Source organism: Cyanistes caeruleus, chromosome 5 (assembly GCF_971803275.1).
Source record: "Cyanistes caeruleus chromosome 5, bCyaCae1.hap1.1, whole genome shotgun sequence".
NCBI classification, from domain to species: Eukaryota; Metazoa; Chordata; class Aves; order Passeriformes; family Paridae; genus Cyanistes; species Cyanistes caeruleus.
Window position 1 is genome coordinate 79,688,281 of NC_141705.1, and position 16,324 is coordinate 79,704,604.

Consider the following 16,324-nt stretch of genomic DNA (forward strand, 5'->3'; position numbering starts at 1 on the left):
CCTTTCGTGATAGACAGTCCCTCGAAAGAATTATTTATTAAACAAACGGGCACCTTGTTTCTGCCACCTCCCAGCACTTGCACTAAATTTTTCCAGGGAGAGCAATGACTAGCCGTGCCTTTTGGAAATAGCCAAAGCCCACCCTGCTGTTGCTGCAGCCTCCCCTCACGGATCAGGAGCGGGAACAAAGACCCAGCATCTTCTCTCAACTCACCTCCTGCCAACCGGGACCCACCTCTCAGCTACTTCTCTCTCTGCCAAGTCAAGACAAGGCTTGAACCATCCCCCTGAGCTGAAGTGCCCTTTTAAACCCCTCTCAGGTCGCACGGAAGGGCTCGCTCGCCCCTCAGGAGCCCGCGCCGCCATCGCACCTCGCCGCCACAAAATGGCGCCGGCGGGGCCGCCAGAGAGCGGCGGGAGCAGCGCCCTTGTGAGGGGACGGGAGGAGCAGCCCGGGTTTGGCGCCAATTCCGCCCGGTGCCAAAGTGGGGAAAATCCCTCAATCCCCTCACACCGCGCCTGAGAGCCTGAGGCACGGCTGGGAAATCCCTCAATCTCCTCACACCGCGCCTGAGAGCCTGAGGCACGGCTGGGGCTGGTCTTCCCCTCGTGTCACAGCTCTGGCAGCCACGCGCTTCATCCCCAGAGGCTCAGGAGTACTCTCGGTTTCCATCCAGTCAATGCAAAAAGCTAAAAGCAGCGAAAACAAGCCATAATATTGGTCTTCTTCCATCAAGTCACCTCAAAACAAAATAAAGGTAAGGAACACATAGGCCACAAGTTAATGCAAGCCACCAGCGATGCTGTTGCTTTGCATCCTGAGGAGGCTGCTAAAAAAAAAAAAAAAAAAAAAAAAAGGACACATTTGGGGTTTTTAAGCACCATTTTGGCTACAAGATACACTCTTATATTGGGAAAAGACCACTCTATCTGTTAGCCGCGGGGGAATTGTAACCATGGCAGTAACACAGTTCTGCTCTCCCATACCAAAGCGCATCAATCGCTTTTTGAAAGCCCTGACAAACCACTCGAGGCGAGTCTCCTTCCTCGCAGAAATGGCTGGGCCAGCCTGGGGAGGGAAACAACATGTTGACAGTACAGTATTAATCTCTACACCGAGAGGAAAGGACAGATGGACTCGCTTTTCCTCTGAAGGATAAGTGTGAGGTTGTACCAGGCAGCTCAAATAACAGAAAAAAAAAAAAAAAAAGCAACAGAGGCGAGGGAAGGAAAGGAAACAAGATTGACAAGGTAATTTAGTATCTAGTCTGTGTTTCAGGTAACACACCTCGTCGCTCTCTAATAAAGCTTTCAAAATTTCCCAGATGCTCTCAAATGGAATCCTGGCATAAAGGGATTTTTATGCATGAATGCATTATTTTCTCTTTATATGCTGTATATTAAGGACAAAGTGGAACATGTCCTAACAAAGTTCCTACCTAGTCTTTTAGGCATAGAGGAAACAACACAAAGTAACACTTGCCAGAAGTACAGCCTTGGAGAGACCACAAGTAACAGAGCAATACCAAAAACACCCAGTTCATTTCCCCTTGGATTAGGCAGGTTTATCTGTCAGCTGAGCTACTGTTGCCTGTAGCACACCACATTCTGGCTTGACCCTTCCATTTTTAGTCCTACCAGGACTGATAAAGAGATTAAAACGGAGCAAAACCAGACTCCGTACTTCGGCAGACAGCATCTTTCATCCTGAGTCCGGGACTGCACCGGGGCTCCCGGGCTGTGGTTCGGGGCTTTCAGGCAGCAGGACTTGCCAGCTCTCACACAGCCTGAACAAGGACAAACTGTTTCAGCCACTTGTGTCCCTGGAAATGTCCATGTTTTCTTTGTAAAAGACAGGCGAGAGAAACACTGCCTCGGCTTGGGAATCACCCAAATTGGGCAGATGGAATCATGTCAATTTGCTTACACAGTTATTCACATTCTCCCCCCCGGATTCAGCTCTTCTTTCCTTTAACCACAGGCTGCAAGCAAAGCTGTGGTCTTCAGCAGATTCACCTCACACAGTTAGACCCATTCGTTGTGCTTTATGGTGATGCTTTGTCCAGCTCCTCAGGGGCAGAACACAAGATCTTGTCAATATTTCTTGAGTAAAAATACTGGTTTCTAACCATAAATCTAAAAGCTATATCAAAAAATATAACCATGTCTTTTTTTTTTTGGTCAGAGCACATGACTCCAGGGAGATTTGTCTGCAGAAGAGGATGCACGTGTCATGTGTGCAAATACAACAGTTTTTGTGTGCAATACCATTTTCCAAAAGCCATGGTAAAAAAATTGGTACCCCAAGTAGTTTCAAATTTGAAAGCATACTGACTGCAGTAAAATCCGCTTTTACACTGCAGAACAAAAGATGCAACATATTTTACATGTCTGATTGCATCTCAGGGAAAGATGACAAATGCAAGGAGACTGAAACAAGGAGAGGACAGACCCTAGAAAACCCGTACTGTTCACTAAAGAAAGCCATAAAAGCTCCCCCAAGGCACAGCATTTCCATAGCACAGTGACCTGACATTTTGCAGGTGCTGTCACAAAGCCAATGGACACCTAGGTTTTTGTGTACATTTTTTTTTCCTAGGAGTATTTTTGTTCCAGGAACATTTGGGCACCTCAGTACATAGAGATCCACTATACTTGCATCTTCTGAGACTGAACCAGCTACCAGCAAAGTGAAATGGAAAAGAAACAGATTCTAAGATTCTGCTGTTCTATTGTCTGTTCAAGGTCATATTCAAGAAACTCAGACTCTAAGGAGATGTCATCAGGGCCATTCAAGCATGTCCTGGGAAGAAGAAACCACTTGGAATTAATGCAACTCTCTGAGAAGACAGCCCTTTAAAAAAAAACAAGCCAAACCAACCTACAAAAAACAGGTACAACGCTTTAAAGGGAGGGAAAAACACTCTGAGTAGAGCCAATTTTAAAATTATCTCTGTTCATTTCTGATCAGTAAGAAAGAGGCTTTCATAGAAATGTGGCAGTATTTCTGCCAAGATCAGAACCAGAAGCTGCAGTTACTTCAGATGCTCTGCCCACAAAGAACCTTTTCATTTTTTGCTTTATTGTCTGTCATTAGGAAATGAATTTAAGAAAAATAAAAGAAAGTTATTAAGAATTCAGTTTGAAGTTCTACTTGGAAATAATCATACATTATAACACTTCTGATGGAATAATTATTGACTACATATTAATGTCTTAAGTTAGATATGTTAGCAAGATTTTGACACAAAATTTTTAAGAGTATAGAGCTTGCCATTCCCTATTGATTTTCACAGAGTACCCATAAAGCAGCACTCTATAACAAAAGATTTTTCTTGGTTACAGTAAGTTTAACTTCTTGATTAAATTTCAGATGGGTGCACTGCAATCTCTCTCTCCTGCCTTTTTTGCCGATAGATCTCAGAATCTTTGTGGAAATGAAACCTTATTTTAAAAGCTAAACCACCTACTGGGATTTGTTCTTAAGTATCTGCCTTCTGCCAGCCAGCAGGTCACACTTCAGACATGGCTGTGATCTCATTAAGCACCACTGCACTGCCTCACTTCAGCCAGGAAAGCACTGAAGGGATAAACACCATGGAAATCTTCCTTAAAAATCATGTCATTTTTAACTATTGATGGATCTTTCAGGAAGTATCCACCAATAGTTAATATTAATTGCAAGACCCTGGGAAATTAGACTCCAAATGCTAGAGCTGTTGAAGAATTGGTACCTTAATCTGGTTGTTGATGATGCAAGTATCTGTACGTGTTTTCTTTGCTGCAGTTACTTGGTTTTCACCCCTGACATGACTTGCACATCAGGCTTTAAAGGCAGTCTGGCTGTGCTGGGAATCACTGCAGAGCAGCAATAACAAAGACCAGGATCACAGCAGCATCTCAGAACACCAATGAGGTTGAGATAGACCTGAAATAACAACCTAAACTTAATAAATTGGAACTGGAGAAATGGTCTAAACATGTGTTTGTGTTGGGGAAGGCAGAAGTGACAAGGAATTCAGCTGGCGACAAAGTAGATAAATCTGGGAATGAGCTCCAAGGAAAAAGGTACCATGATTATTTCAAATCAGGGAACAAAGAAAGTGGAAATCCCTCAAACAAAAGCAGTCAAGAGGGGGATGCCATCACACCCTGGTCCTGAAATCTGTGGCTCAGTAATGTGTCTATCACTTTCACTTAATCCAAGTAAGAAGCACACAATTGGCTGTTAGGTCTGTTCTCCTCCCACGGCAAAAAGGAATGGGTTACATGTAACCTTCCATGAGGGGAAGGTCGCTGAAACTTTCCTGAAGAAAGCACTTTTAGCTACCTTTGGGGACTAATAATGCGTTTTATTCTGCTTTTGGATAAGCTGACTACATCTCCAGTGCCATTTAGCATCATCTTTCACACACAAGCAATTGTCCTGGACAATTAAACACCTGCAGTCCAGAGCCTGGTGAGAGTCTCTTCACTGCCAAATGTCTCTTTCACTGCGCAAACAACAAGTTGAAGGGTGCAAAACAGAAGACTTCTTGGCTCAGAAGAGCTCTGCAAGTCTCTTCCTTTTCTTTAGTTCACTTTCACAGCTTGTTGCTACTCTGAACAAAGTATTGACCAGTGTCTCAATAGAAATGCCATTGTTCTCATCAGCGGTACGAATTTTATGGTCATCTGCAAGGTACTTGCCCTAAATTCTTTTGGAAAGCTTCATGAGGGAGACAATCAGGATCCTGTTCAGACAAACAGAAAGAGCCATAAGCCATAAATTTTCAGACCTGAAGCTTTCCCTCGGCATTGATCAGTAAACATACATATCCCTTTCTGCAAAAAGAGGGGACAAAAATCCTGTCTGTTGCCCGAAGCTGAAAATTGAGTTTCCTTGATTTTTCTAAAGTTTCTGGCTTTAATGAGACATTTAAAAAAGTGATTATCATGAAGGACTACTTCTCTAATTATAATAACCTTTCCTATTCTTTCAGAATAAATTTTGTTGAACACTTTTCATGTGATTTGCTTCATTATCTTTTCATTTAAATCATCTTTGATGACACACCATTTAATTAGGTTTATTGTGCAGGTACGGATGGTTAAACTTGTGCATTCAGCACATGCATTCCATTTGACTAACATAATATATCTTATTCATGCCACTGTCACCATCCATTACCAAAATTAACAAGGCATCATACAGTTAAACTAAGTTTGCAAAATGTTGTTTATCAAGAATTTTGCTTTCACACCGTTATAGGATCCCTTATTGATGACTTTGCTGGTGTTCTGTGATCCCACAGTCATAAATATTTACTTGTCAACATAAACTGTGAAATGTTACTTTCCAGGGAGTCAGCCAGTGTTCTCCTCTAGTCATAAATATGATTCCCTTTGATGTAGTATTATTAATGTTGGATTTTTTCCTGTTAAGAGATTTTATAGCCAGGAAAAGAAAGAAAATTGCCTGGTAGTTAATAACAATCATTTTATACACACACACACACATTTTATACACACACACACAACCAAAATCTCACATAACTTAAAATTTACTTTGGCCTGCAGCAAGAGGTAAATATTCACAACTTGTTAAATTTGCAGACAAATATGCACAATCTTGTTATTGTCAAGATATATTGTTCAATGGCTAAAAACTAAAAGTATTGGCAGAATATCTCCGAGAATTCCGGCTGTAACCATTACAGGGGCTACAAATTCCCTTTGCTCCCATTATTTTTAACAGCTGCTTTTCCAAATGGAACAAGATTTGCAGGGAAGAGTTCTAAGACTTTCTTAGAGCAGCTGATACAATTGTCAGACAGAACCAAGTCAGCTGTGGCAGTGGATTTGGTGAGCTGATATCCCACCCTGAGCGCTGACACCAGCTGGAGTGCCAACAGCTGCCCCCAGGAAAAGGAGCTGCTGTGGTGACACCCCTGCAGCAGATTTAAGCTCAAGATTCTGAGGTAGATCGTTTCTCACAACTAAAAACTAACTAGCCATCAATTTATATCATTTCAGCCACAGTACCTCTTCTCCAGAAAAGTGCTCCCACCACTGCTCTATGCTTCCTTGTAAAATAGCTTCACTTCCAGCTATTTTTCATCTTATAAGATGCTCCTCCACTCAACTAAGTAAAGCAAAAATGCTGGGACCACAGCAAAAAGGATCAGTCTCATTCATGGTGGGTCCCTTCTCCAAGGACCACACATTTAGTGACTGTTTATCAAGGAATACCAGGCAGGTGCTCCTAAATGGCCTCAGAAATGCATGGCTCAGATAAGAACGAAACCAGGTGTAGAAGAAAGTCTTTTAAATTCCTGCAAAACATCTGAGGGAAAATAAATAAGGACAAGGGCTGGATGCTCCTTCAGAAAAACAAAGCTACTTTGTAGGTCAAGCTCCTGCAATGCTGTAAAAAGTGCTTAGGGGATCAGATGTCTGAAATAAAAGCCCACAATGAACAGCCATGGTTGCTGTGCACTCACCCTTCATGTAGGTAAAAGGAAAAAATATATTTTTATTCCAACTATGAACAAGGTAGTTTTTTACGATCTCAGGGTTTCAGGCTTTGTGACAGTAGCCAGCACTGTCATGCTGAGGCACCAGCAAGTGAGAAGGTCCAAATGGTTCGAAAGCAGGTTTGAAAGAGGGTGTCAGTCACAGACAATGTGATGACAGTAAAGCTGGAACAGCTCCAAATGAAAAAATAAAACCAGCCACCACTATGTCTAAGAGTCATGGGGAGATTTTAGAAAAGTAGTGATGGCTCAGAACAGAAGAAGGAGATGAGCTGGGCACAAAATCCATAAAAAATTTAATGGTGCTGTTTCCCTGAGTGCTCTCTTTCGTACAGCTGCCTGAATGAATCTGCAGTTAAAATAGAGAAATATGTATTTAAAATAAACAGAAAAGGTGTTTCATACTCACACCCTATTCTTCTCTTTTGCTTTACTGCTCTGATGGTAGCTTGATCTCTGAAGTCTATACATGGACATGCAGCTAAAATTCTAATTAAAACTTGTGCATTTTTAACATTTAAAATGGTATAATTAAAGACCTAAAACTAACAGATACATGAAGAAAGAATAAAAACTGTCTGAGATGTTGAATTTCATAGTTCATGACTCCTCAGCACTTCATTATGCAAATCATGTAGCACATGCTCCATGATTAGCACAGCTTTCTCAATGGAATATGTCTCTCTGTTATTAAATTAATTTTGTCTGTCTGCTTCTTTTACATTCTCTTGCTGTCCTCAGCATAAAACATTAGAAGGTAGGGTCAAACTAGAAATCCATGTATATAGAGTTAAGTCCTTTACCCAGAGAAAAAAAAAGGAAAAATAACTTGCAATGTAAAGTTTATGCCCAATGTAAACAAGCAACTATTAGCTGTGCTCTAAGTTCTCAAGGACAAAAGCACAACTTCTGTTTTTTTAACCTCTGTATTTTACTGCAGGTTGAGAAAAGATAAAAATCTCTTGTCTGCGGTAAAAACAAACATTTGGGGGCTATATTTCATAAATGGAAATAAAATAGCTAACCTTAAAGATTTTAGTGGGGTTTTTTTTTCCCTTTATCTAGATTTTCATGCAGTGCTATTCTCCCTCAGGGTAACTATTTTTTTCTTGGCTGGTCTCCCTCTCACTCCAATATATTTGGTTACATCATGGAGCCTGTACTTCACCCAGCTCTTTTTATTCTATCAGCAGCAATAGCAAAGAAACACTGGATTTCTTTTTTTTTTTAAGACTGAAAATTATAATCAGTATCTGCAGCAATAGTTTTATTTCCAGAAGAATCTAAGCTGTACATGGAAGGTGATAGATTTCCTGTTTACCCTCACACTATATTAAATACTTACGGTTTTAATGAAGAAAAATATTCTTGTATTTAGTTGGATCAAAAGAGAGAAATTCAATGCTACTGGGTCCCATATTTTCCAGAAGAGGGATTTAAGGTAAAATTGAAGTTTTGGCCTGACAAGTAACCAACCAAAAACATCTAGAATGCTTCATGTAATCTGTGTTTTAACAAGTATAAGAAAATGTAGCAGACAGCACTGGAAAAAAATAATAAATAGATGAAATAAAAGCAAGACTTATATTTCATATTTACTGCTACTGTGAAAGGGTAGATGTTATCAGCATCCAAAAACCACGCACAGTTCAGACCTGAGTCCCTCCAATGTGTTTTTTCCACATGTCACCTATGTGCCATTTACAGAACATAATTGAAAATATCTTTTAGATTGTTGTTTATTGTCTACTTATATGATTTTTATATTTCAATTGTAGAAATATTTCTTTCTTGGGAATTGCATTTTTCATTCACACACTTGTTTAAAAAAAATTGTAACTAAAAGGAACACAACAAAGCACACCATATTTAGATGAAGCCATAAAACCAGTGTGAAAATGTAAATCCCCCATGTCCTTAATCCTCGTCTGGCTTAATATAATGAAGAACACTGACTTCCAGACCAGTGAAAAGAAGCTTGACCTTGATATCAGCCACAATCTTATTACCATTGCTGTGGCACTCCTATTATTATTTCATTTGGAATACGTTTTATACAGTCCCATGCAGTTTGTCCCGTCCCCCTACTCTAGTCTCATAGAGGGCTTTTCCCCTTTTCTCCCACCCACATCACCCTTTCCTTGGTTCTGACAGCAGGTCAGTCACTGGGAATCCACTTAAAACTCCAGTCTTGCCTTAAAAATCCCTTTCCTGTTACTTAATCTGATGTTTCTGGGGAGGAATAATCCACAGAGGATCCAATCTATCAAAGTACTGCTGAAGGACCGAGTCAAAACAAGGATAATAGAGATACAAATGAATAACTTCCTGTTAAGGACAAATTCAAAAGGGATTTTTGTGTTAGCTCTGGTCAGGAGCAGGAACTGAAATAACACCCAGAGAACACAACCCTTAATCAGCAGCATCTGCAGAGTTAATCCGTGGGTTTTGCTAGAACACAGCAGTACAATTTTCTTAAAAGGGGAGTGTAAGCTGTTCATGTGTAAGGAGAGCACTGAAAATAAAAAGCTTAAATCAATTTAAGAAGCAGGCTAGAGTGCTTCTGTTCAGGTGAAATTATAAAAATGAATGCTTTGAAAGATTCAGTAAATCATCTGGATTGTGATTCTTTTTTATGTGTGTCTCTCTGCACACCTAAAGCTCCACAGAGCAGCAATGAACAGCAATTAAGGAAACCCATAGAGAGGAGTCCACTGTAACACTGCAGGTGCCTCAAGTCCTTTCAGTCTCTGTTAGAACTCCAGTTGGCCCCTTCCATCCCTCTGTAATGCCTATTGTTTTTCATCCAGAACACTTGCCTAATACCTAGTAACTCACAAGGAAATCTCAGCAGATTTTAGCCACTTGCCTCCTCCCTGCCATAATACATAAATTTCTAAGCTCCCTCTTTGTCCACAGCGTGTTCCTCTCAGTTGTGATTCCACGCTCCAAATGATTTTTGAATCTGAAAATTGAATTTGAAGCTGAAATAAGAAATTCAATTGAATGGAATTTGAATCTGAAATAAAACATGCTGCTTGGGCACACACCAAGGCTTACAGAGCTAGCAACAAGCAGGGCCCCCCAAAACCAGGCATTTCACATATGAGTGCTTTCAGCACTGCCCGTGGAAAAACTCCCAGGAGTTTAGAAATGTATCCTGGTGAAGCACTGTGCATCAGCACACTGACATCTCTGTCTTCCACCTTCTTCCCCATAGAACAGTTGGGATTAAGTGTGAGCTGCCCTTGTGCCGCAGTGCACCAGAGTTGCCATGGCTTTGCTATTCTCCGCGCAATGGAATCGCGCTGCAGGATTTGTCCTCAGGCATTTAAAATGATACTCCAGCCTTCAGTGCCACTGCAGGGGACAGACTGTTCGCTACTGCCGAGTTCAAACAGCCACAAAAATACCAAATAACCTTCACAGTAAGGCTCAGCCATTTAATCATAAAGTCTATAATCAAGCAGGCTACTCAACTGAGAATGCACATGGGAGCCAGCTGGGAATAGAGGAGAAAAACAACCTAAGCCTTGCTCAGGACTGTAAAGACACAGCACAACCTTCGGTTCCATCCCCCTTCCCAGATTCTGTCCAACATTAACCTGGAGCTGAAATTACTTTGGGAAATAGTTTACAATCTCAAAGATACCATAAAGCTTGTGAAAAACACATGGCTATTTCACCAGGATGCTTCACAGACCTTGCTGAATGCCCTTTGCACTGCTCTTTTCTTCTTGTAAACAAAATTCTGGCAGAATTCAGGGGCAGGAAACGCCATCCAGGTCATCTCTAATAGGTGAGGCTGTTTCCTTCTGCACCCCTAACTACCCCTCTCCTTTCTCAACTTGCTCTTGAGGCACTTGTTTAGATGTAATTAAGCAGAGTTTAATGGATACGTGCTACATCATACAGGTACAGATTTCAAATCTCACTGCATTTTTCTACAGGGGGCAGCAAGGGATGGACACCTGTCTGTCTCATCCTGCAGGAATTCAGTAATAACAATCCTGAACAGAGATTTTACTCATCAGAAGTACTTTTGTTCAGACCTTCCAAAAAGCCCAGAATGAACACCTGAAAATAGCTCACTAAATTCTTTGCAAATGTTGAGAAGGATGTCACCATAAAAGACAATGCACTGTATTTGAATTGCATAGAAGATGATGGCGCATTATTGCATGAATTAGACTTGATACATCTGATTTTAAGGAAATATGAGCACTGATGCATCCTTTTTTTTATGTCTGCCAAGCATTTAGAGGAAGAAAGAATCATACAAATCTCATATGCAACACAAATTTCTACTCAACCACTATAAGTTAGCTCATTTCTTTCACTTCTGTGATTTAAGGGCCAGATTTTCCTGTCACAACACAGCACAAAAACCCTTGCAGCTGTTTTATAGCAATACAAACAGGTCTATTAAAAATGAGCAAAGAGGGATCCTGAGAGCACTGCAGCAGTAGTCAGGTGGAAATGCGGTGTACCAGAGTTAGCAGTCCTCATGCAGAATTCCTTTCTGTATTACTTACCTGCAGTAAACATATTTAGCACATAACAGATTTGTTATGCCCTTAACCCTCGTGGATGATGATGATTTAGAGCTCTGAACCAGTTTTGCTCTCAGGTGTGAGACTTCCGTTAAAACCCACAAGTTATTCCACCTGTGTTTCACACAGTTAATCTTTATGCTCCTCTATTATACCTTAGAACTTTGAAAATTTCCCTGGAATACTGCCAGTAAGATAAAGACAGGACACATCATCTGCTGAGAGGTCAAGTATTTCTAGAGCTGTTCTGTGATTTAAATGCTTTTCCTATGATATTTTCCTAGAGGGAAATAAACTCCTGCTGCTTTTCTCTCCATGATGCATACACCGAGGAGAGGCAGGGCTTGTTTGTGTGTCTTTCTTTTCAAGCTGCATCCCTTCCAAAACCTCAATAAAAGTAAAGGATGAATTTCCAAAAGGGAAAGAATCAGCTGTTTACTAAGACCTTTGAATTTTATAATACTTAGGGTTGGAAGAGACCTTAACCCATCTTGTTGCTCTCCCCTGCCATGGACAAGAACCCTTTCCACTGGACCAGGTTTCTCCAAGACCCTGCCAACCTGGCCTTGGACACTTCCAGGGATGGAGCAGCCACAAGTTTTCTGGCAACCTGTAATAGTGTCTGGATAACTTAAGTAGTAATCCTCTTGCAGGTCTTGAAATTCACCCCAAAATTCTTTACAGGAACACTTCAAAAGATGCAAAATACATCATCTTCAGAGCTGCAGCATCAACAGACAAAAATTCCCTGCAAGGTTCATCATTCATAGCTTTTTATTTCCCTCCATAGATCCAATTGGTTTTACCATGTTTTATCATACTGTTTCTAACTTGATGTTTCCCTTCTCATTATGCCTTTCACTTTGGAGTGATTTAGAAATGTTGATTGTGAGCAGCTTTTCTCAGTAAAACAATCCCTCGTCCTTGACCACGCTGATCATCAAGTGCCAAATGAACCCAGTTCCTTTGAACTCAAGACCACATTACAAAAAAAAGCTCCTTTTTCACAAGGTCAGTTGCTAGTTAAGCTAAGCTTCCATTTGAGATTTTATAGAAACCATTGTGATCTTTGTTTGGTGTTCTTATTTGTGGGCTAAGTGCTGTTATTATCTTTCCACCTCTTTCAGCCTGGGAAAGAATGCTTTCTGCCTTTGCAAGCAATTAAACAGAAACCAAATATCAGCCTGTAAAATCAGTTTTAGTATGACGCTGATGAAATTTGTGCTTTTGAACAGCTGTGAAGGTGGTTCCAAGGGTGAACAGTGATGTCATGTTTCAAAACCAAACCAAGACAGGTAAATAGCAATAACTGCTGAATTTTCCATAGCATCTCAGAACCTTAAGCAAATGACTACTCAGAGACAATCCTCAGCCAGCCATTTCACATGTCCATCCATTTGGATAATTACACCTTGTGGCCATGTGCAGTTTGTATTACCTTTATTACCGGTCCTGTGAGGTAACTTGAAAACCATGAAAAAGCCAGCAAGGAATCCAAATATCTACACAACCACATTGGAAAACATTTGTGATAATAGCATTTGGGAAAGTTTCAATTTCCAGTGAGAAAAAAATAAAATCTAAGAGCTCAAAGAAGATATGATCTTCATTTTGACTCACAGAATCTGTGATCTAAAGAACCTCTTTGCATGGAGATGCATAAAACATCTCTATTTATATAAATAGATCAATGTGTTATGCATTATGGTAAGGATGGCAGCTGAGATGGCCTGAACTTGGTGTCACTAAAAGCAGCTAGACAAATAAGTGCTATTACCCACTAAAGGAACAAATTTCCTCCATTTTTTCTAAGTGCACTCTATTATATAAACCACATAAAACGTCAATATGACTCTCACAAAACAAGAAGCATGACACTTTATATTTGGAATGATCGCTACAGCACTTTTGGAAGCATCAACCTAACTTTAGGCATCCATACCCACATCTAAGATATTTAAGATATTTTCCTGTAGGTCACTGAGGAGGGTGGCAGGATGATGAGTATTAACTAAGATGATTAAAATAAGTTGAGCAAATATTTATTGTCCAGAAAATTATACACCCACTGAGTCTTGGTCATTAGAAAGACTTTTGACAGGAATGATTACCCAGTTTTCTAAACCTGAGTTCACTGGAGGCAGAAAAAAGAAAAGGATGCCAGTGACAAGTCCACATAGCTTGTGGCCAGCCGGTAGCGAGATGTGCTGGAGGAAGGCAAGGATCAAGTGGCAAAATGAATTCCAGTTTGCAGGGATCCACAGAAAATGCCACCAGAGCCAGCCAGCCCAGACAGCCACACCACAGGGAAATGATGGGAGCACTCAGGTGAAAGGAAGAAGGAAAAACAAGACTGCTGGTATTACTAGAAATGAAGTGTTTACCGTACAGCCAAGCGAGTTTGGTGACGATAAGCCACTGCACACAGAACCACCACAGCGTTTCAGGACAAGATTTGAGAACGCCACCTAAACTAAGGTACAGACCGCTTTCTTCCTAACCAACTCCACTTCCCATATTTGAATTCCACCCAAGGAATTCATTAAGCTGTATTGATTTATTGATAAAAGAACCTGATCTAATTTGCATGTGTAAATTAGCAGGAAGAACATTTCCCATTCCTTTGCTATATGGCTGGAATGACTGTTTACTTAATTTCCCGCCACACAGCTCCGGTTTCACAAAATGCATTTGCAACCAGGGGTGTCATCTCAGATTTAGTTACATGTTACATACGCTTTATAAAAAGGTGAAGCAGTGTAAACATAAATATCTGGGAATTACAATTCACTACCAGGCATAAGGCTTTTAAAACAGAATGCATCGATCCTTTGGAGCACTGGAGATTTTCCTCTGTACAAGTACCGGAGAAAACTTATTTGAGTCTTTAATTTCGCCTACGATGAAAGGGGTTTTATTATTTCGAATATAATTAACTTTAAATTGTCCTGTACACATCTTGGTTCTAATAGTTTTTTTCTTGTAGAAGGTGAGAGATAAAAGTTGCTTGAATATGAAATCATACATGTGTTTTAACACCTCTTTAAAATTTACAATAAAGGATGTTTGAACACTGTGTTAGTTCATTTTTCCAATTCAGTTTGACTCCACAGAGTCCAAATGACAAGTTATCATCTCACCCTGTATCAATCTGTCATCTGCTGAGGATCAGTCATTGAACAGCTCTACCTCCACTACCAGCTTCCTTCCAGAACTCCAGAAAGGACAAAACCAGTGAAGCCCATTACACTGAGGATTCCAGCACAGTGGGTTTCCAGGGCTGTGCAGTGGGAGCTGACCCAAAGGCTGCATCGTACTCCAAAGGGTCTGCTCCTGCAAAAACGTGGCAAAATACAGGAAGGCAACGGGCTCCTGTCACAAATGGACTTCCAAGAAGTGACTCTGGTTTTTAATCTGAGATGTGTAACTGCATAACTATTTATTTATTTCTAACTTGGAAAGGATGAATAAGGAAGTGAGAGAAATCCAGCACTGTGACTTTCTATTTTAACTCCCCAGAAAGCAGTCATGAAAACAATTTAAATGACTGAGGACACTGTGGCTGTTTACTGATCTGTCCAAAACACAGCAAGGTCACATCTGCTCTTGAAGTGCAAATTGAGCAGGATTTTTACTTTTTTTACTGTACTGGGAAGCATGTCATGGAATACTACATTTTCTTTTCATTCAAATTTGCTAGGGAGCCACAACATAGAAGAAACACTCCCAGAGAACAGAACTCCCTTGTTTGGGAGTTTTGCCTTGCACAGGCAGTGTGTCACAGGACCTGCAGCATGTCCAAGTGTCAGATCCAAAGCCCACGGAAGTATGAACAGCAGTCAAGACACCAAATTCACGGAGTTTGCATTTAGAGATGAAAAATGAAATTATAATTATTTATGCACGGTATGCATTGTCATGCTAAGCCATCTTGCTGGCAGAACATGAGGAGATGACCAGGAAGACTTGTAATTAAAACTTCATGGCAAATTCCTCCAAAATTACTATTTTTCATTATTAATATTTCTCCCAATTATTCTGAAATCTGGTCCAGGGAACTTATTGGAAGCTGTTAAAAAAAACCAAATCAGCAAAGCCACAATAAATCAGATCTATTACATAGCAATCAGCACAGCTTATATAAATGCAAGGCATGTATCAAAAACATATTGATTACCTATGTAGCCAAGAACAATATGTATAAAAGAGGTGAGGTTAATCTACATACATGGATTGCCAAAAAGCCTCCTACAAGATTCTTTAAAAGTTTTTCCAAACAGGCTGAGCAGTGATGAGAACGAAGGTACTCACACGAATAAAATTGCTGATTAAAAAAAAGAAGATATTGAAGGTCAGTGTAAAAGCCATTTCTCTCTCCAAACAGAGATACTCAGCAGAGTCTCACAGGATTTATGAGAGACCCCAGTGTTCAGCATGTTTTTAAGTTACCAGGAAAAAGGAGCGGAGAGTGTGATGACAAACTTTCAGGATGCTACTGTTATTCATGGTGGTAAAGATAGCAATTGGCTGTGAAGAAGTGCAAAAAAACCTCACAGCCAAGGGATGGGGTGAGATAATGGCAGATGAAACTCAGGAAGGATTGTTGTAAAATGATGCACAAGGGAAAAAATAATTTTGGCTCCACAGTGATAAGCCAGCCACTAATACACAGGGACAGGATGTTAAGGTCAGGGTAGAGAGCGCTGTGAAAACATAAATCCAGTACCCAGAAGTGCAAAGCCAGACATGAATATTAGCAATTACTAAAAAAAGGAGCAAAAAAGGCAGACTGAAACATCATTAGCTCCTCGTGCAAATCCACTGTACTGCTGCTTCTTTGAAACTGGGTGCAGTTTTGGTCCCTCCTCCCTTGCAGTGACGGTAATTCAGGATACAGAATGAGTTCCATGGAAGGACCCACCGGCTTCCCCAGCTCTTCCTAAGCCTCAAGAGAACTGCTTGTTAACAGCTGCCCTTTCACTGCTGCTTTAAAGCAGAGGGAATTATGGAAGGTCTAGAACATCTTTCAGTGGTCTGAATGGTTTGCTGCAGTGTGGAGTCTCCTCCATTTGATAAGGGGTTAAAAAAAAATAGGCTTTCAGGCCTGAGGACGGCAACAAGCAAGGAGAATGACTGCAGTTCACTGAAAAGATATTGAAAAAAGCCAAATCAACCACTTGGCATAATCTCTTTTTCCATGTGGTTGAAAGAAGAACATAATGAATTTATGGGAAATAGCGTTTAGAAATTACTAGT

At 40.5% G+C, this 16,324-nt stretch overlaps 1 protein-coding gene and 1 long non-coding RNA gene across 16 annotated transcripts in view; one reads left to right on the forward strand and one right to left on the reverse strand.

Annotated features, from left to right (window-relative positions):
* The window catches only part of LOC111929010 (bifunctional heparan sulfate N-deacetylase/N-sulfotransferase 3), a 255,816-nt gene that overhangs the window by 213,255 nt on the left and 26,237 nt on the right, over window positions 1-16,324 (reverse strand). For 2 of the 13 annotated variants that reach the window (XM_086888063.1, XM_086888072.1), the window contains exon 1: window positions 215-405. The exons of 8 other annotated variants lie outside the window; for them this stretch is intronic. The gene's annotated coding sequence lies outside the window, so the exon portion shown is untranslated. Of the gene's footprint in view, window positions 1-214; window positions 595-16,324 lie in introns of those variants that run through there. 3 more of the 13 variants (XM_086888070.1, XM_086888073.1, XM_086888076.1) reach the window with 3 other exon arrangements.
* On the forward strand, window positions 587-8,091 carry LOC111929008 (uncharacterized). Of its 3 annotated transcripts, none has more exons than XR_015286593.1 (4): window positions 587-758; window positions 2,746-2,894; window positions 3,788-4,553; window positions 5,738-8,091. It is a non-coding gene; the product is annotated as an uncharacterized LOC111929008 (long non-coding RNA). The 3 variants fall into 3 exon arrangements; XR_015286594.1 differs by having other exon boundaries at window positions 4,373-4,553; XR_015286595.1 differs by lacking the exon at window positions 3,788-4,553.